Source organism: Pongo abelii, chromosome 16 (genome assembly GCF_028885655.2).
Source record: "Pongo abelii isolate AG06213 chromosome 16, NHGRI_mPonAbe1-v2.0_pri, whole genome shotgun sequence".
Classification (NCBI taxonomy): domain Eukaryota; kingdom Metazoa; phylum Chordata; class Mammalia; order Primates; family Hominidae; genus Pongo; species Pongo abelii.
Window position 1 is genome coordinate 52,727,737 of NC_072001.2, and position 20,727 is coordinate 52,748,463.

Sequence of the window (20,727 nt, forward strand, 5' to 3'; positions counted from 1 at the left end):
AGACTTGGTAATACTGGACATGTCATTGTAAATAACACTAAGGTTAGGATCTTCTAAGTATATAACTGTCTCCTAAGCCCATCACTGTGGCACACTGTAGAGTGAGCTTATAGTTTAGTTGAGGTATTTATCTTGTGGAAATATTAAAAAGCCTATGCTTGTGTAAGTGAAAAAAATCACATTCATTTGTTTAAAAATGTAAAGCTATTTTGTAGAGGCTCAGTACTTTTCCAATGCATTGTTGTATGAATGCATTAAAACTTGTAAAGTACCATGCTTAGAACTGAGAAAACTGCTTTTTGTGAGCCAACACAGTAACAAACACACCAAACAAAGTACAAAGCTGCTTTTGTAAGTTTGTAGATGTCAAGAGTAGAACATATCTATAATATTTAATGTATATGAACAGCTACTGTGACATGCAAAGGAAAGGACAGTGCAGAATCAAACTGTTGAAGACCAGTGGAAACTGTATGATTTAACTTGGATTTAGGCAGGAAGTGAAAGATGTGAGGAGTAAAGAAAACTGCTCTGAAGAATTTAAAGTTTTCCTGAAGACAGTAATAATGCAGACACAAACTGGTTTCATATGGTGAGAGCAGCCACAGCAGCAGCTTGACCTGGTTTTCTACCTGAGTAGATGAAGCGAAGATCGGCAAGTTTGGCAGAGTTTTGGTTTAAGAAAAACAAACCACTACCACCTAGCACAAGTTAAATTGATGGTTTTACAAGTCTGCTCCTCAAAAATGAAAAGATGGATGAAAGAGACCATAAAACCACTTTTAGCATATGAATTGCAGTTGGTACACATGTGTGTGTTAATAGGAAAGTCTCGAATTTGTGTTGTTTTTGAGATTTGACATTTAAGGTACCAGTGCACACTTGATAATATTTCGTTGCTATCTCTAACACAGACCTAACATCTCGAATTTAAAGACCAGTTGAAGATTAAGGGATTTTTATCCTTTGTTGAAAGTGAGTCGTGTTGGGTTATTTGAAATTCAAATTTTAATTGTGCTGCCTATATATGAAAATGAGACCTGCTGACTCACTATCTATGGACATGCACTTTATGTTGGTTTGTTAGTAGTAAGAGTAATTTCATGATAACCCCGGTCCTCTTGCCTAATTTCTTTTTTGAGGCTAGTTGGGGTTGGGATTAGAATGACTATGCAGCAGATATTTGTTCTTCTGGGAAAAGCTTTAACAGGCCAAAATAGGGATTGAACTTGTCCTTGGCCTTTATCAAAGCAAGCTAGTTACCCAGACATAGTCAAATACTCTACAAAATAAGCAAGTCTGCTTTAGGAATTGTCTGGCTACCCCCACTGTTATCAGCTTAGCTGTAAAGCTTATTTCAAAGCTCACTCTTTCATGATTTCTCCTGGCTTTCAATCCTACCTAAGTATCAAGGAAATTAACTTGTAAATATGGTAGTTATTTACTAAGGATATGTACTGCTCTTGCAAGGGAATACTGTCCAAACAAAGCTTCACTTATTTTTTTTTTTAAATATAAGCAGATTTCACTGTTATGGCACTAATGTAACACATTTTACCTTTTTTTAAAAAAAATAAGATTAAAGAAAACCAGTCAAGATTAAAACAAAAGAACTCCTGGATGGAGACCTGTGTAAACAAACAAACAAACTAATGCATCTGGCTATGTGAAAAACAGAATGAAAATGAGGGTTTTTTTTCATATCTATCATTATATTTGGAGAAAATTATGCATCTATTTTATACTGGTACATGGAAAACTAAGCAAATAAAAGAATGAAGTAATAATAAAGAAAAACAAAATTTGTATAAAAAGAAACTATTTTAGTACTCTACCTGCCTAATAGTGAAGAATATTTACATAGACATTATAATACAAATATAAAATATTTATTTAACAAACATGGTGCTATTAAATTGATAATATCAATTATTACATGGATAAATTGGAATAAAAGGGTGTAAGGTATGGAAGAGAAGTAGGGAGAACAGAAAAATTCTCATCTGCAATAACACGATGGCAAGAGATTATATCTAAAATAGGTAAATATAAAGATGAGTGTAGACATAATAGTTACAAATATGAAGATAGATTTCAGAAGAGAAAGCTAAGAAACAATACTGAGACATGAGTAAGGGTATAGCTTGGGACTACATTTTTCCTTGATAAGCCTCATAGTACTGTTTAACCTTTTAAACTACGCATTTATTGTTTTTATAAAAATAAAAATGAATTTTAGATAGACTAAAATTATCACTAATCTCCACTACTATAATGTTGATAGGAAACTTCCTAATGTACCTTCTTTGTTGGGTCACAATACCTACTAATAACTCTTTCATTACTTATAAGATAGAGATCCCTAGACACTTGTATCAGTTAGCTATTGCTACGTAACAAACTTCCCCCAAAATTTAGTGGCATAAAGCAATGAGCATCTATTATTGCTCACAAGTTGATGGGTTAGCTGGATACTATTCATTTCCTTAGGGCTCACTCATCTATCTGATATTAGCTGTGGGTCAGTTAGGCATCTCTGCTGCTATAGGCAAGGTTCTCTCACATGTTTGGGGATTGCAGGTTCTTCACTGCTCTAGGATGGAATTGGCTAGAACAACCATGTGGCTCTCTGCCATATGGTCTCTTATCCTCCAACATGTTAGCTGGACTTGTTCATCTGGCAGCTTTCCAGGGTTCCAAGATAGTGAAAAAGGGGTTCAAAGACTCTTGAGTCTAGGCTCAAGATTGGCAGTCCGTTACTTCTGCCTCATTCTGTCAGTCAGTGCAATTGGTAGGCAAACCCAGATTCAAAGAGTAAGGAAGTAGATTCCATCTGTTCGTGAGAGGAGCTGTAGTCATATTGAAATGGGTATAGATATGGGAAAGGACAGATAATTGTAACCATGTTTGCACTTAGTCTCCTTTACCACTCAAAGAAAGTCCCACTTCCCTTCCTACAAGAGTTTTCCCAAGTTCATACACATACATGCCTCTATGTCCTTGCTTTACCCAAAAGGCTTTTCCTGCCTTCTACATGACATTCAAAACTCCTTCCATCCATTCAGACTATAGGTCAAGTTTCTTTTCTCCTTTTAAGCCTTTCCTGGCCTTTCTAAGCCTTTTGTGATCTCCTATATTGTCAGTATCATTCATTTGCCATTTGATAATTTATTGCTACCATGGAGATATCTTAACCTTGAACTAGGCCATACCTTCCTTAATGACAGGAATTCTGTCTTATGATGTTTTGACAAATACTACCATCTGCCCAGAAGACTGTCCATAAAGAAGGAATGAATGAGTGGACAATCAGACTACCTCCTCTAACTTGAAACAAACTATCTGCCTACATAAAACTGGAAGAGCAGAGAATTGGAGGCTATAAAGAGATAATTCAAGGGAGTTTTGGGGGAGAAGAAACTGATCTGTATCCTGATTATGGTCATGGTAACACAAATCAACATGTTAAGATTCATAGAACTGCATACCAAAAGGAAAAAAAAAGTAAATTTTACTCTATGATGATGAAGAAAAAGCCTCTTAACTCTGTAAAATCATGACTCCAGCGTGTGTAAATTGAGCAATTTCCTGGAATCCAAAAAATAAATAAGTAAACAGAAGACAGAAAGAAGAAAGGAAGCAAGCTACTTCCTATTTTAGCATCAACAAGTACAAATCACTACATACAGAGTCACTGAATCTCCTTGTGAACTAAAATTATGGATGCTGCTCAGTCCTCTTCTGCTGAAATTGTCCTACCTGTATCTATTATGTTGGAAAATGCCCTTGCCCTGGCTGGACTCACCTCTGTTTGGGCTACGTGGAAAGAGGGCTGACTGAGAAGTGTACTGAGAGACACTGCTTCTCCCCAGCATTAGGGCAGAGATGTCAAGAGGCATTCCCACCCCTCTTATATTCCTTTCCTGCTGCATGAGTATCTTGGCCTAAGGCACATATCAGGAGCCAGATATTAGGCATCCAACATTCCTTTTATTGATTATTATGAGGAGTTGAGTGCCAGTATTCAGAGAAATTGGCCCTCTCACCCTCCACTGGCTTCCCTTCAGGACAGAGAGAACCTATTACCATGTCTCCCAAACACCCTTGCCGATCTGCTTTTAAAACCTCCTCTCTCGCCCATCTGTATTTGATCTGCAGTGTATTTTGTTATTTGTTTTCTGGTAAAATATTTTAAAGCTTAGATATTTGTTGTTTAGGTGCTCCTTTGTGAGTTTCATTAATTCTTCCTATAAAGATATCATATTTTCTATAATGAGAAATTTGTTCCTGGATTGTGTGGTCACCATAAAATCTTCTGACAACTTTTCTTTTCCAATGTAAATGCAGTCTGTCAGCTGCGGAATGGTTTAAGATTCTCATGACTAGTAACAAGACCATCCAAATCATCTGCACTCCATAAAATTAGGATTCTCCACAGCTCTGGTCAGTCTGGAGAATTGGGACTATCTCAGGCCTTCTTTTTCTCTATTGCCCCAGAATTTAAAAGAGACATCATCAGTTTAGTTTAACCCTACATTTTGAGGTATCTAAAAATAGTCGTAAAAATCTAATGATAGTTCAAATGTTTTCAAAGTTTAAAATGTTTTACATGTCTTACGTCTTTTGATTCCTGTGTTGAGATAAATTATTATTTTGACAGCAAAAAAATCAATCCATATTGTTAGGGAAAAAAAAAGAAGAAAGGAGGTGGATAGCAAATGAACTGTGTTGGTTGTTTGAGTTGCCCATGCTGAAGATACATATTAAACAAAACAAAATTAGTAGAAACCAGAAGAGAAAACAAACAGTAATTTCAGCTGTGAAGCTGTTGATTCTTATCTCTCCTGTCAAATTCTGGGCAAGAAAACCACATAGATAGTCCATGTAGCCCTGGGGACCTCTGTTCTTTCTTAAAGACAACCCTGGTGTGTAAAAATTGTGTACACATATGACTTTCTCTCTGAATATTGCACAACACCACCTGGTAAACTCCCTGTAATTCCTCAGCATTTTATTGACCTCTTTGTGTCCTCCTCTTTTCATCTCTCTCCCTGACCCTTCAGTAGTCTATCAGTTCAGAATATCTCAGTATGGTGTGTCTGTGTTCCCAGCTGGATGGAGAAAATTTATCTCAACCATACAAGGATTTTTAAACAAAGTGAATAAAGCATCATCTCAAGATTTTTCACTTGCATGAGCTTATTCCAAGGCTCTATTTCTAATTTTGTATTTGTATTATTTTTCTTGAGATTCCTCCCCTAAATTGTACAGGATCCAGATCCCACAAAGCCCACATATGCCCTTGGTCTCCACTCACCCCTGGACCCTTCCTTACCCAATACTCCATTAAAAATTGAAATATGATTAAAGAAGTACCAAGCTTGCTTGTCTTTGAGTCTATCAAATGGACAATTCATCAAAACAGTTTTTAAAGGCGTCTGTATTATTCTCTTTTCATGCTGCTGATAAACACATACCCAAGACTGGGCAATTTACAAAAGAAGTTTATTGGACTTACAGTTCCACGTGGATGGGAAGGTCTCACAATCATGGCAGAAGGTGAAAGGCACATCTCACATGGCGGCAGACAAGACAAAAGAGAGTTTGTGCAGGGAAACTCCCATTTTTAAAACCATCAGATCTTGTGAGACTCATTTGCTATCACAAGAATAGCACAGGAAAGACCCACCCCAGTAATTCAATCACCTTTCACCCGGTTCTTCCCATGACATGTGGGAATTGTGGGAGTTACAATTCAAGATGAAATTTGGGTGGGAACACAGCCAAACCATATCATTCTACCACTGGCCCCTCCCAAATCTCATGTCCTCACATTTCAAAACCAATCATGCCTTCCCAACAGTCCCCGAAAATCTTAACTCATTTCAGCATTAACTCAAATATCCACAGTCCAAAGTTTCATCTGAGACTAGGCAAGTCTTCCATCTATGATCCTGTAAAATCAAAAGCAAGTTAGTTACTTCCTAGATGCAATGGAGGTACAGGCATTGGGTAAATACAGCTGTTCCAAATGGGATAAATTGGCCAAAATAAGGGACTACAGCCCCTATGCAAGGCCAAAATCCAGCAGGGCAGTTAAATCTGAAAGTTCCAAAATGATCTCTTTTTAACTCCATGTCTCATGCTGATGCAAGAGGTGGGTTCCCAGGGTCTTGGGCAACTCCACCCTCATGGCTTTGCAGGGTACAGCCCCCTTCCTGGCTGCTTTAATGGACTGGCATTGAGTGTCTGTGGCTTTTCCAGGTGCACGGTCCAAGCTGTCAGTGGATCTACCATTCTGGGGTCTGGAGAACAGTGGTCCTCTTCTCACAGCTTCACTAGGTGGTGCCCCAGTAGGGACTCTGTGTAGGAGCTCCAACCCCACATTTCCCTTCTGTACTGCCCTAGCAGAGGTTCTCCATGAGGGTCCCACCTCTGCAGCAAATTTCTGCCTGGCCATCCAGGCATTTTCATATATCCTCTGAAATTTAAGCAGAGGTTCCCAAACCTCAATTCTTGACTTCTGTGCACTTGCAGGCTTAACACCACATGGAAACTACCAAGGCTTGAGGCTTGCACCCTCTGAAGCTATGGCCCAGGTCTCTGGGCCTGTGATGGGAGAGGCTGCTGTGAAGACCTCTGACGTGCCCTGGAAACATTTTCCTCATTGTCTTGGGGATTAACATTTGGGTCTTTGCTACTTATGCAAATTTTTGTAGCCATCTTCAATTTCTTGTCAGAAAATGGGATTTTCTTTTCTATTGTGTTGTCTGGCTGCAAATTTTCCAAACTTTTATATTCTGTTTCTCTTATAAAACTGAATGCCTTTAACAGCACCCAAGTCACTTCTTGAATGCTTTGCTGCTTAGAAATTTCTTCCACCAGATACCCTAAATTATCTCTCTCAAGTTCAAAGTTCCATAAATCTCTAGAGCAGGGACAAAATGCTGCCAGTCTCTTCGCTAGAACATGACAAGAGTCACCATCGCTCCAGTTCCCAACAAGTTCCTCATCTCCATGTGAAACCACTTCAGCCTGGATTTCACTGTCCGTATCATTATCAGCATTTTGGTCAAAGCCATTCAACAAGTCTCTGGGCAATTCCAACCTTTCCCACATTTTCCTATCTTCTTCTGAGCCCTCCAAACTGTTCCAACCTCTGCCTGTTACCCAGTTCCAAAGTCACTTCAACATTTTTGGGTATCTTTTCAGCAGCACCCCACTCTACTGGTACCAATTTACTATGTTAGTCCATTTTCACACTGCTAATAAAGACAATACCTGAGACTGGGCAATTTACCAAAGAGGTTTACTGGACTTACAGTTCCACATGGCTGGGGAGGCCTCACAATCATGGCAAAAGGTGAAAGGCACATCTCACATGGCAGCAGACAAGAGAAGAGAGAGCTTGTGCAGGGAAACTCCTGTTTTTAAAACCATCAGCTCTCATGAGATTCATTCACCATCAGAAGAACAGGTCAGGAAAGACCTGTTCCCATAATTAAATCACCGCCCAACAGGTTCCTCCCATGATACATGGGAATTGTGAGAGTTACAATTCAAGATGAATGAGAATGCAGCCAAACCATATCAGCATATTTTCTTTCTTCCTGAGTTCTTCTTTCATATTTATATGTGCCATCATGTTTTCTTATCAATTGAAAAAAATTTATCCCTCTGCTTTTCCCTGTCACTTCATCATCTTCAATGTAGAGTTAAGTCATGCCAGTGAACAGTTGTTAGCCTTCCTCCATGAAGCGAAAGACCTTCAGTCTCCAAATGGAAGACTAAAAATGCAGGGAGGCTGAATTTAAGATAAATGCTTTTGCAGCCCCAAAATAGCTGGATACTTTCTGCGATGTCTCATGTCTTCTTTATTTTCTTAGGACTAAGGTTCCAAAGTCATTGGTAATGAACATAAAGCAATCATCTTAAGATTAGTCTTTCTGCTCAGTAGAGAAGGCACTATATAACTAGTTTTGTGATGATTTTTTTGAGATAGTCTCACTCTATTGCCCAGGTTGGAGTGCAGTGGCATGATCTCTGCTCACTGCAACCTCCATCTCTCAGGTTCAAGTGATTTTCATGCCTCAGCCCCCTGACTAGCAGGGACTACAGGTGCACACCATCATGTCCACCTAATTTTTGTATTTCTGGTAGAGACTGGGTTTCACCATGTTGGCCAGGCTTGTCTCGAACTCCTGGCCTCAAGTGATCTGCCCACCTCAGCCTCCTAAAGTGCTGGGATTACAGGCATGAGCCATCATGCCCAGCCTAGTTTTGTGATGACTTTTGCCAGTGTTTAATTAAAAGGTGAGGTTTCTTCCTCCAGATGAGTTTGGTGATCCTCAAAGTCTAGAGAGGGCAGCAGAGAAAAATGTCAGCAGAGAAAACTGGAGTTTCAAGCAAAAATTCTTCTTCCTATTGGCAGAAGAGTTCTGCTTAACTAGTCAAGTTAGATATAAATCCACTTATTCAAACTAGCAGGCTTATGACATTTTAAAAGTAGAGATTATTAGTCTATTTCATAAAAGAAAAATTGTGAAGCTTCTTATTAAATGCAATATAAGTACTACAAGCTCTTAAGGCTAGAAAGCAATTTAAACACCATTCAGTTCAATCCCAATGTCAGATGATATAACTCAAGTTCAGAAAGGCCAAATGACTTGTTCATGGTCACATTGCAAGTTTGACCAGATAGCAAATATAAAATCAGCTGGGATAGACAAACAATTGGCTTGGCTTTTAACTTACTATCCCAAAGCTCATCAGTCAAATTGGTTTATAAACGTACATATAGGTTAAGAAATGCCCATATGAAAATGGAAAAAAAAATAAAAAGATTTGGTTTATATTTACACTGCTTTTTCTTCTTTAAAAGATACTGTTTATAAAGATTTGTTGACTCACAAGCCACAAACTTTAAGAGAAGGTAGTTTCACTTGTATACTTTTTCCTCCTCAAATTTTTTTATTTGAAAATAAAAATAATGGTCAAATTAAAAAAATGGGAAAATAAAAAAGTGGGCAAATAATGTGATAGAATAAAGATTATTAATATCTTACTATTCTCAGACCTCAGTTCCCCCTTCCCTGTCCATCAAAGGGTAGCCCATCTCTCCCCACCAAACCTGCAGTCAGATCATAAATAGGACTCTTTCCTACTAGGAGATTTAGTCAATATAATAAAACAAACAAACAAACAAAAAACACTGGGATAATTAGAGGAGGAAGAAGACATGGGAGAGAAAACCTTAGTGGGTTGGGTGGAAGAGGATGAATATTATCAGAACGTTTGGGAAATGTGTTTTAAGCTATGTGTTTCAATCTCCTTCAATAGCCTCCAATAGAATTCCTTTCCAATTCCTTTTTTGCTCTTAAATTACGCTTCTTACAAAATACACTGCCATAAAATGAACCTCCTCTAGAAACTCTTCTCCTGAGCATTTAGGTTTATAAGGGTTACAAGCAGTGGTATACTAGAGACAGCTTGTACTGGCTTAGAGAACAAATTCTGTGCATCTCTTCCCAATACTATTCAGTGATCTCATACCGGTAGTTTGAAATTGGCAATGGTGGGAGTATTTACACCATAGAAATTGGCAAACATTACAAATCAGAGCTTGTTTTTTTTTCCCCCTCCCAGAGAGCTGGTTTACCAGCACACCACTGGATAAGAAAACACAATGGTAAAATAATCCTCCTCCCAGTTTTCATATTCTGATAGTGTTGTTTTTGAAACATGATAGCTGTGTTTTCCTTTAGACTCTCTCTACTTTATAAAATACTTCTAAAAACTTCCAAAGTCACACTCCACACACTAGAACCCTGCCAGCTGTTTCATGAACACATGCACAAGTGAAGTCAGGGAGTGGTTGAGGGAATGTTTATTGTTTTATTCAAATCCATCCCCCACTGTTAAAATAACAATGTGTGCTATAATAATAGATGAATATCACTATTGTAGTATTTGAAAGATAATACATTTTTATTCCTTAAACATTTAAATTTATTATTAACAAAATAGCCCTCTCCTAGGAGCCTTGGCACCTATAAAATATTTTAAAACAGTATTCTTACCCTCTTTTTGTCATTTGTTTATCCCTTTGAAAATATTAAGAAAGCTACAGACCCTCTAAACCAGAAAAGTTGTAAGGCGAAAGTCTAGCTAACTCCAGGTTAAGAACGCCTGCTTGTAGATAAGGTCCCAATTCTCAAGGCATTTGCAGTCTCCCGGGTAGAACTTTTTGGGAACTGCTGTTCTGAAATTCCCTTAAGAATCCATCACACTTTTTGTACATATTCTTAGTATTGGCATCTTTATCCTCTTGGGGTAGATTGAAGTTAAAAGGAAAAAAAGAAGCCAAAGGTCATTTGGCACCAAAGCTGATGAATACAATGTGCAATGAAACTGAGTATTAACTTTTTTAGTTAAAACAAATAGGGAGTACAGTAATAGGGCCCTTTTTCTTTCTGACACATAAACTGGCTCTGTAAGCAATTCCAAAAGAGGATTTCTGGAAAAGATCTAGGCAATACAGTATCATCACAATAAGTGGGTATCTTCCATTTCTCTGCCCAATATCTATGGGGCAGATGATAAGGGGAAATTTGGATGCATAAATTCTAATTTCTACCACTTTAATTAAATGAAATCAGTCTCATTACCATATATATCCTGTTTCCAGTAGTTTACATGTATCAAACTTTTACCATGTAGCAGGTACTGTGTTGAATGCTCTCCATGCTTCAGATAAGCTCTATGAAATATGCAACACTGTTATCTTTAACTTATAAATGAGAAAACTGAGGCTTAGAGTAGGTAAGTAGTGGCAGCTTGGAATTTGAAACACCAATCTTCCCAACTCTGAATCCTGTGCTCTTAACAGTGGTTAAGAGCTTCCTGTCTACACATGAAAATCACATACCGCCTTTCATCGCTAAATGAAAAGCCACTAGAATGATGCAGGTGGGAATTCAAATAGGTGTTTAGAAGCAGCAACCAGCTGTGTGGGCAGTGATGAGAGAGAGTTGCATGGAGAAGGCGAAACTTTGGTTCAACAAGATTCCAATAGAAAAAAGAGGAGTGATTACAAGCAGCCACAATAGCAAGGACAAAGATTTGAAGGTAAGATCAGCAATGCGCTTTTGCTAAGAGAGGACACAGAGGAACAGAACAGAACAGAACAGGCAGAATGATAGCAGGGCAGATAGGTAAACCACTGCAAGTGGAGGTGGCAGCCAAGGGAGGCAGGGGAGCTATTACTAACAAAACAAACAAAAACAAAGGCATGTTGCTCAATAAACCCAGGAGGAAGATAAGAATGGCGTCTAAGGTAGAGATTCTCATCCCAAAGTTCTGCGGAACTTCAAAAAAAATCCCGGAAGCAAGCTCATACACACTATACCCCGTATCAATTAAATTCACACTTCTGGGAATGAAATCCAGGCTCCAGTGTGTTTGGTTCCTTGGTTTTAAGCTCCCCAGTGATTCTGGCATGTATACAGGATTAAGAATCACTGGTCTAACATCTTGGTTAAGGTAGATGAAGCAGATAGGGAAGAAGTCTGACTACGTGAAACAAGCTGGCCAGCTGAGAACTAGGCCAAGAAGAGGAGCACAGGCAGAAAGGTAGTAAGGACACAGACATGGGCTGGTACCAAGTGACCAGATGGGGTAGGAAAGCCATGACAGATAGAGACTCTGTAAGTAATCAAGAAGTATTTGGGTTCAAATCAACTCCGTTCATACCAAATTGATGGAGAACCATACCAGATATGGAGAGAGTAGAGACACAATCAAAAGTATAGGCTCTGCTACTCCTTAGCTATGGCACCCTGGGCAAGTTACTTGACCTCTGTGAGCCTCAGTGCTTTCCTCTGTAAAAATGGAAATGTTAATCATATCTATCTTCCAGGGATATACATACACGAGGCATAAGAGAAAGACTATGAAGTGAAGGTCCTCTAGGAGATTCCAGTTCTAACACAGGTTGAAAACTGAAGTGAAAAGTACACATTCCTGAGAACCAGGAGATGGCAATAGAAAAGCAGGTTGGTGCCAGGTAGTAGGAGAGCTTTTTTTTTTTTTTTTAAACTTTGTAGTAATGATAGGGAAGGAAAAGCATAACACTTTTGGAAAGCAGTGTGGAAAAATATAACAAGAGCCAGAAAGATGTTTGTACCATTTTATCCAGTAATCCTACTCTTGGAATTTATCCTAGAAAAATAAATCAACAGAAGAAAAAGAAACTTCAGTATATAAAAATCTATAATATTAAAAAATGGAAACAACCAGAACTGTCAAATATAGGTCAATGACTAAGTAAATTGTTACATATCCACCATATAGAATATTAACTTTGGAATTCAGGAACCTTGTCTTATTCGTCTTTTAATTTTTTAAAGTTCAACCTTAATTATGCAAAGAACACTTTTAAAAATTGTCATTATAAAACAATTAACACAATAAAAAGCTAAAATTCTCCTTAACCAATTTTAGTTTTCCATCTAAAAATTGCCACTGTTAACAGTTTGGTGTGCACTCTGAGACATTTTTCAAGACACTTACACAAACACTCACAGATACATTTACACATATATATGTACACTTACATACACATATCTATAGAGGTATCTATTTTGTTTACTGTATGTTACAAAAATGCTATCTTGGCTATACTTGTTTTTTTGCAATTTGGTTTTTTTTGTTCTTTTTTTTCACTTAGCGACGTGCCTTGGAAGATTTTCATGTCAGTATTGATAGATATATCTCATTGTTTTTAATTTAAGGATGAATATATCACAGCTTATTTAACCATTCCAAGTATTGGTAGGTATTGATGTAGCTTTCAGTTTTCATAATTACAAACATTGTTTAGATGAACAAACACTCTTGCTTCTGTCTCCTGATGCACTTTAACGACTGTTTCTTGAGGGCATGTAAAGAAGAGTGAAATGGTTGGATATAGAGGGTCTGGTCTATGCGTTTCAATGTTAGTAGTTAAATGGCTGCACCAGCTTACAGTCTGCCAGCAGAGGAGGGGGAGTACCCAATGTCCCAGGCCCTAATCTAAAGTGGATATTATCAAATTTTGTTTCCAATCTGCTAGGTGAAAATAGTAACTATTGCTTTAATTCACATTTACCAACCTCTTATTAGAGTAAGCCTCTCCTTTGGCCATATATATTTCTTTTTGGTGTTTTAACTATTTGTCACCTTTGCTAATTTTTCCAATTTATTATCATTTTAGTATCTCTGTCATATAGCATAATCAGTTTTGAGTTAAGTGCTGAAATATTTAGTGAGTTAAATTATTCTAACTTTTAAAAATGATCATAAAAACATACAAAATATGTATGACATAATGCAGTTAGATTAAAATGAGAATAAATTATCATGTGCAACATGAGAAGATATTCATACAATTGGACATATGCTAGAAAGGAATACTTTAAATAAGAATGATAAAACTAGAAGCAGAAGCTAATATTTACATAGTACTTTACATATACTTAACCACTAATCAAAATGTTTTACATGTGTTAATATCTTTATTCTTCATACCAATACTATTAGATTTTTTTTGAACTTGCTAAAAATCATCATATAAATGGCAAAGCCAGAATCTGATAAGCCTGGGCAGTCTGATTCCATAGCCTTTACACTCTTCACTATTACATTATACTAATATAGCTGCTACTGCTGTTGCTTCTCCTCCTTCTCCTCCCTCTCCTCCCTCTCCTCCCCCTGCTCTTCCTTCTTTTTCTCCTTCTTCTTCTTCTTTTCTTCTCCTTCTTCCTTCTCCTCCTCCTCTTAATCTTCCTGTGAACCTAAAAGGTTTTTTTTTTTTTTAATTAAGTCTTTTCTTTCTTAAGTTGCTCAATGAAAGCAGAGTTAAGACCAATGGGAATTGGAAGAGCTTAGAAAACATCATAGCAGAATAGTTAGAATGAATATTCTAACTATCTAAAATATCATCACAGAATAGTTAGAATGAATCCCAGTGCACAAACAGTATACAAGAAAAATTATTCATTGTGATTTAATTTTTATTTCTAATATTTTTTCCTGCCAGTCTATTAGAAAACATGCTTCAGTCATTTTCTTGCTTCCCTCTCCTCCATCCTGTGCAAAGCTAGGCATGTCAGAGTGGGAGTGGGGAGAGCCCATTGCATATCATGTGGTCCTTGATCCTCCATTACCAGGCTATCTAATTTGCCAGTGGGATATCCTCTATCCCTTTCCTGTATGCTGCGTGCCGCTTCTGTGCTCTCAGGCCCTACCTGGGGCCAAGGGTACCTGTTATTCTACCTGCCTAGTTGCCTATACAGCTATTCTCTCTGTAGGGCTAGGACTACCTCCCAGATGGTTCTGTCTGGGATGTGGGGTATATATCCTCTTGCTTAGAGACACATTGGCCTTCTTACTCTCCCTTCCAAGACCAGGAAAATTATTCTTCTAGACAGGGGAAAATTCTGATTTCATGGTTCTGGCCAAGACAAGTTCTATGCCCCAAATTCACTCTTATCTCTGGGACCTAGGCTTGTGGACCTATATCCAAGATGACTATTAGGATACTTTCTTCTTTTTATGCTGGCAGGTCTCTCCCTTGAGATAATGTGTACAGAGCCAACCATTAGCTCAGGGGTAGGGTGGAAAGCTAGAAATACAAAAAAATTAATAGATTTTTGCAGATCCAGATAGATTGATTGATAGAGATACATGAGAAATATCTCATGATACACTGCCACATAATCTCATCTAGGTATGAGAATACCCAAGGTACTACTCTCTCCCTTGAACATTATTGGCATTCAGGTGGATCTTCTATAGTCACCTCTTCTTTTTCTGAGTTCCCTGACAGCTGTACCAAAACTTTGTCCTTCCACTGTTACTTCTGACAGACATACTTACTTCACTCTTCATCATATTTTCCTTCTGTTGCTTTCCCTGCAAATGTCCCATGGACAGCTGGAGCCATCTGCCTACACAACAATTGGCAGCAAACAACAAAGTGTCAGTTGCTTCCAATGACTCAGTAGATGGGTAGCTGGAATACATAGCACTATTGGGGTCTTGCTGCCCTGAGGACAGGGCTGTCTAGCTACATGAATGTGCAATCTACGCAGTCACACAGGGCCATGAGCTTGATTTAATGCTCTGTTGTCACCATAATGGAATTTTTAATAGTCTATTTAAACAAAAGGCCCTGTGCCTTCATGTTGCACTGTGTCTCATAAATTATCTAGTTGGTCCTGCCTAAAGGTCATCATTTCAACAGATTTGCAAACTCTGTACTTGAAGACCCATCTCCAGAGTTTCTGAGACTGAGAAACTGTAAAGACAAATCATATTTCAATTGCATTTAAGGATACCATTAATGGATAATTTTGATAGGATTTGTTAAGGGATACCCTTTAGGGTCTTTTTTTTTTCAAGTTCAAAACTCTTGGGCTTTCAGGATGATATTAGTAATTCTTATAATTCCATTTGTGAGGTTAATGTGCACACTATCTTCTTCATTTATGGTGGTGCCCACACATATAAAAATGCTAGAATACGAGAATAGTTGCAAACTGTATGTTGGAATTAATTCAAACAACTGTTTTCAGAATGATCAGTGGTTTGATTGGATGGTGTCTTTATGCAGTACAAATGATTGTGGAAGCCTAACTGGACCAACCCCACGAGCAACACTATGCTAATTAATGTGCTGTCCCATGCTCACTCATGGATCAATAGGTACCCTTTGACCATCACCTTCCCATTTGCTGTGGCATCAGCCTTGAGTCAGAACCATGACACCTGAACTCTAGGCTCCTTCATAAGGTTCAAAGAGATTGCTGAGAATCCATTTTATCAGCCAATCTTTACCCATTCCATCCTGGTGAGGTTAATAATATATGAAAGAAGTTGTAGATAATATGGTAACTTCATGTCCTCAAGAGTTAATATAGTTTTTAAAAAATTTGTATTTTTCCTGTGACATGAAAAATACCTCAGGGATGGAGGCTTCACATCAGTGTACTATCACACCAGCTTGAGAAATATGTCATCCTTCTATCTAATCTCTCTATTTATGAGAATCAACAGATGATTCTGTCTTCAAGCAAGGATCTGCTCAGCCTTTCAGAGAACTCAGAATGTCTTTCACTACAGAAGGATGTGGTCTGTTTTCTGAGATGATTTATGGCTCTTAGAGATGAGCTTTGAGTATCCAGCCTTTGGCCAGGATACATCAAATTCTTTAATAAGTAGCATCATGCACTGAATGTCTGTTGACACATAACACTGTATTTGTCAAGTGTCACCAAACCAGGAAGGACCCATCTTCTCATTATCACTGCCCTTCTTTTCTTATGAATATTACTTAAATCTGCCAATACAGAAATCAGAGAATTTTTTTAAAGTTCACACAATCTAGAGTAGGATGTATTATGGTCCAATGAATGGTTTTTCAATGATAGACTGAATTGAGGCAGTTACAAAGTAGTAGAAGAAATAGTGGAACCAGGATCCATGAGTTCAAAGATTATTTCTGCCTTTACCAGCAGTCTGTTGCAGAGCAAGTTACTTAACCTCTCAGAGACCCACTTTTCTGTATACAAATTGAGGCTAACACACAAATATACAAATTCTGACTAACTGCTTTATGGGGTTGTTTTTGAGGCTAAAATAGATTGTTTCTGTGAAAAGGTTTTGTAATGGGTAGTCTTGAAAATAGTGATTAAAAATTGAGTCAATATGCAAAAATTATGTGTAGACACTATTAATTTCTAAGACAATGTTCCTCAGTCTTGGCTGCTTTTAAAACTCTCAGTCTCCAAGCTGCATCCCAGATCAATTAACTCAGAATTTCTGGGGTTTGGGTGCAGGCATCAGTATGTTTTTAAAGCTCCCTAAGGTGATTACAATATGCAGCCAGAGCTGCATAAAGGAAACTGTCCTAAAGGAAAAAGAAAACCACTTTCATTATTTGCTTCCTATAGCTTGGCCAAGTGACTTAACAAATAATTTGATTATATATCCCTCAAGCACCTGGGATGGTGCTGAGCACACTGAAATTGCTAACCAAATATTTGTAGATAACCTTTACAAATGACTATGAAAATAGTTGAAAATTCTTCACATTAAGTTCATACTATTGCAACTCATTTCTTATTTAGTGAACTATTTAGGGGGGAAAGGAAAGACAGTAATGCCTGGCAAAAAAAAAAAAAAAAACTAAAAGAACTTGGCATGAAAAGTTGGGTGGTATGTTGACCACAACCACATATAAATGAGTAATGAAAGCAGACAGGAAAGAAAAATGAAACTTTACTTGAGGGCCCCGGCCAGCACGTGTGCATGCAGCTTTCCTTCCTGGCATGTGGTTGCCTTTGGTGTATGGCTAATCCAGGAGGATGCCAGAAAAGTGTGAAAAGCCTTATAAATGTGTTCAGTGAACATCGTTGACAAGCGACTGGACTCCAGTTCTCCCATCTGTCTCTGGCAGGGTTGCTGCCAGCCTTCCAAGTCTGGGAGAGCAACTGTGTGGTAAATCACTCTGTAGCCTGGGAAAATCAAGTGTTTTATTTTCTTATGGTGGAGAGTCTGTTGCCCTCCAGATGGTGATGTCTGTGGGAGAGGCGTAGGTCCCAATAAGTAGTCCTCCTCAGGGAATTAAGTAGTAGCTTTGGAAAGGTCCCCAGAAAAGCTACGGGGACTGATATTGCACGGGGCTGGGAATTTTATATATGAGATTACATTTAATGCTCACAGCAACTCTATGAGGTGGATATTTTATTGTCTCTGTTTTGCTGATTCAGAACTTAAGGCTCTAAAAGTTTAACTCACACTCTGCAGATCACAGGGCTAGGAAGAAGTGGCAGACTGGGGGACTTAATGAAGTCTGCTGTCTCCAAATGTGTGTCTTCTCTATAATAATGGTCTAAGTCACCCAAAGGTAATCAATCAGCTAAGTCTTCACTCAAGCCAAGCAAATATTTTGGGTCACTATCCATGTGTATGCCCTTCTCCCTTATCCATGTGTATGGACCCTCAAGCCATTGCCTAGATTATTTTCATCCCAAAAAGTAAGTCAACCTACTGTGTGACCATGTAGTATCACATAAAGCAGCAGCGGCACCTAGGAGCTTAGTAGTAACGCAGATTATCAAACCCCATTGCAAGCCAACTGAATCAGAAACTACATTTTAATGACATTTCCAAGGAATTCATTGAAGTTTAAAAAGCACTGGCCTACACCATAGAATTCTTTTTTTAAAAAATCTTTTTATTCTTCTTCTTCTTCTTCTTCTTCTTATTATTATTATTATACTTTAAGTTTTAGGGTACACATGCACAATGTGCAGGTTAGTTACATATGTATACATGTGCCATGCTGGTGCGCTGCACCCATTAACTCACCATTTAGCATTAGGTATATCTCCTAATGCTATCCCTCCCCCCACCCCACAACAGTTCCCAGAGTGTGATGTTCCCCTTTCTGTGTCCATGTGTTCTCATTGTTCAGTTCCCATCTATCAGTGAGAACATGCGGTGTTTGGTTTTTTGTCCTTGCAATAGTCTACTGAGAATGATGATTTCCAATTTCATCCATGTCCCTACAAAGGACATGAACTCATCATTTTTTATGGCTGCATAGTATTCCATGGTATATATGTGCCACATTTTCTTAATCCAGTCTATCATTGTTGGACATTTGGGTTGGTTCCAAGTCTTTGCTATTGTGAATAGTGCCACAATAAACATACGTGTGCATGTGTCTTTATAGCAGCATGATTTATAGTCCTTTGGGTATATACCCAGTAATGGGATGGCTGGGTCAAATGGTATTTCTAGTTCTAGATCCCTGAGGAATCGCCACACTGACTTACACAATGGTTGAACTAGTTTACAGTGCCACCAACAGTGTAAAAGTGTTCCTATTTCTCCACATCCTCTCCAGCACCTGTTGTTTCCTGACTTTTTAATGATTGCCATTCTAACTGGTGTGAGATGGTATCTCATTCTGGTTTTGATTTGCATTTCTCTGATGGCCAGTGATGATGAGCATTTTTTCATGTGTCTTTTGGCTGCATAAATGTCTTCTTTTGAGAAGTGTCTGTTCATATCCTTTGCCCACTTTTTGATGGGGTTGTTTGTTTTTTTCTTGTAAATTTGTTGGAGTTCTTTGTAGATTCTGGATATTAGGCCTTTGTCAGATGAGTAGGTTGTGAAAATTTTCTCCCATTTTGTAGGTTGCCTGTTCACTCTGATGGTAGTTTCTTTTGCTGTGCAAAAGCTCTTTAGTTTAATTAGATCCCATTTGTCAATTTTGGCTTTTGTTGCCATTGCTTTTGGTGTTTTAGACATGAAGTCCTTGCCCATGCCTATGTCCTGAATGGTAATGCCTAGGTTTTCTTCTAGGGTTTTTATGGTTTTAGGTCTAACGTATAAATCTTTAATCCATCTTGAATAAATTTTTGTATAAGGTGTAAGGAAAGGATCCAGTTTCAGCGTTCTCCATATGGCTAGCCAGTTTTCCCAGCACCATTTATTAAATAGGGAATCCTTTCCCCATTGCTTGTTTTTCTCAGGTTTGTCAAAGATCAGATAGTTGTAGATATGTGGCATTATTTCTGAGGGCTCTGTTCTGTTCCATTGATCTGTATCTCTGTTTTGGTACCAGTACCATGCTGTTTTGGTTACTGTAGCCTTGTAGTATAGTTTGAAGTCAGGAAGCATGATGCCTCTGGCTTTGTTCTTTTGGCTTAGGATTGACTTGGCAATGCGGGCTTTTTTTTTGTTCCATATGAACTTTAAAGTAGCTTTTTCCAATTCTGTGAAGAAAGTCATTGGTAGCTTGATGGGGATAACATTGAATCTATAAATCTATAAATTACCTTGGGCAGTATAGCCATTTTCACGATATTGATTCTTCCTACCCATGAGCATGGAATGTTCTTCCATTTGTTTGTATCCTCTTTTATTTCATTGAGCAGTGGTTTATAGTTCTCCTTGAAGAGGTCCTTCACGTCCCTTGTAAGTTGGATTCCCAAGTATTTTATTCTCTTTGAAGCAATTGTGAATGGGAGTTCACTCATGATTTGGCTCTCTGTTTGTCTGTTATTGGTGTATAAGAATGCTTGTGATTTTTGTACATTGATTTTGTATCCTGAGACTTTGCTGAAGTTGCTTATCAGCTTAAGGAGATTTTGGGCTGAGACAATGGGGTTTTCTAGATATACAATCATGTCATCTGCAAACAGGGACAATTTGATTTCCTCTCTTCCTAATTGAATACCCTTTATTTCCTTCTCCTGCCTAATTGCCCTGGCCAGAACTTCCAACACTATGTTGAATAGGAGTGGTGAGAGAGGGCATCCCTGTCTTGTGCCAGTTTTCAAAGGGAATGCTTCCAGTTTTTGCCCATTCAGTATGATATTGGCTGTGGCTTTGTCATAGATAGCTCTTATTATTTTGAGGTACATCCCATCAATACCTAATTTCTTGAGAGTCTTTAGCATGAAGGGTTGTTGAATTTTGTCAAAGGCCTTTTCTGCATCTATTGAGATAATCATGTGGTTTTTGTCTTTGGTTCTGTTTATATGCTGGATTACATTTATTGATTTGCATATATTGAACCAGCCTTGCATCCCAGACTCCCACACAATAATAATGGGAGACTTTAACACCTCACTGTCAACATTAGACAGATCAACGAGACAGAAAGTTAAGAAG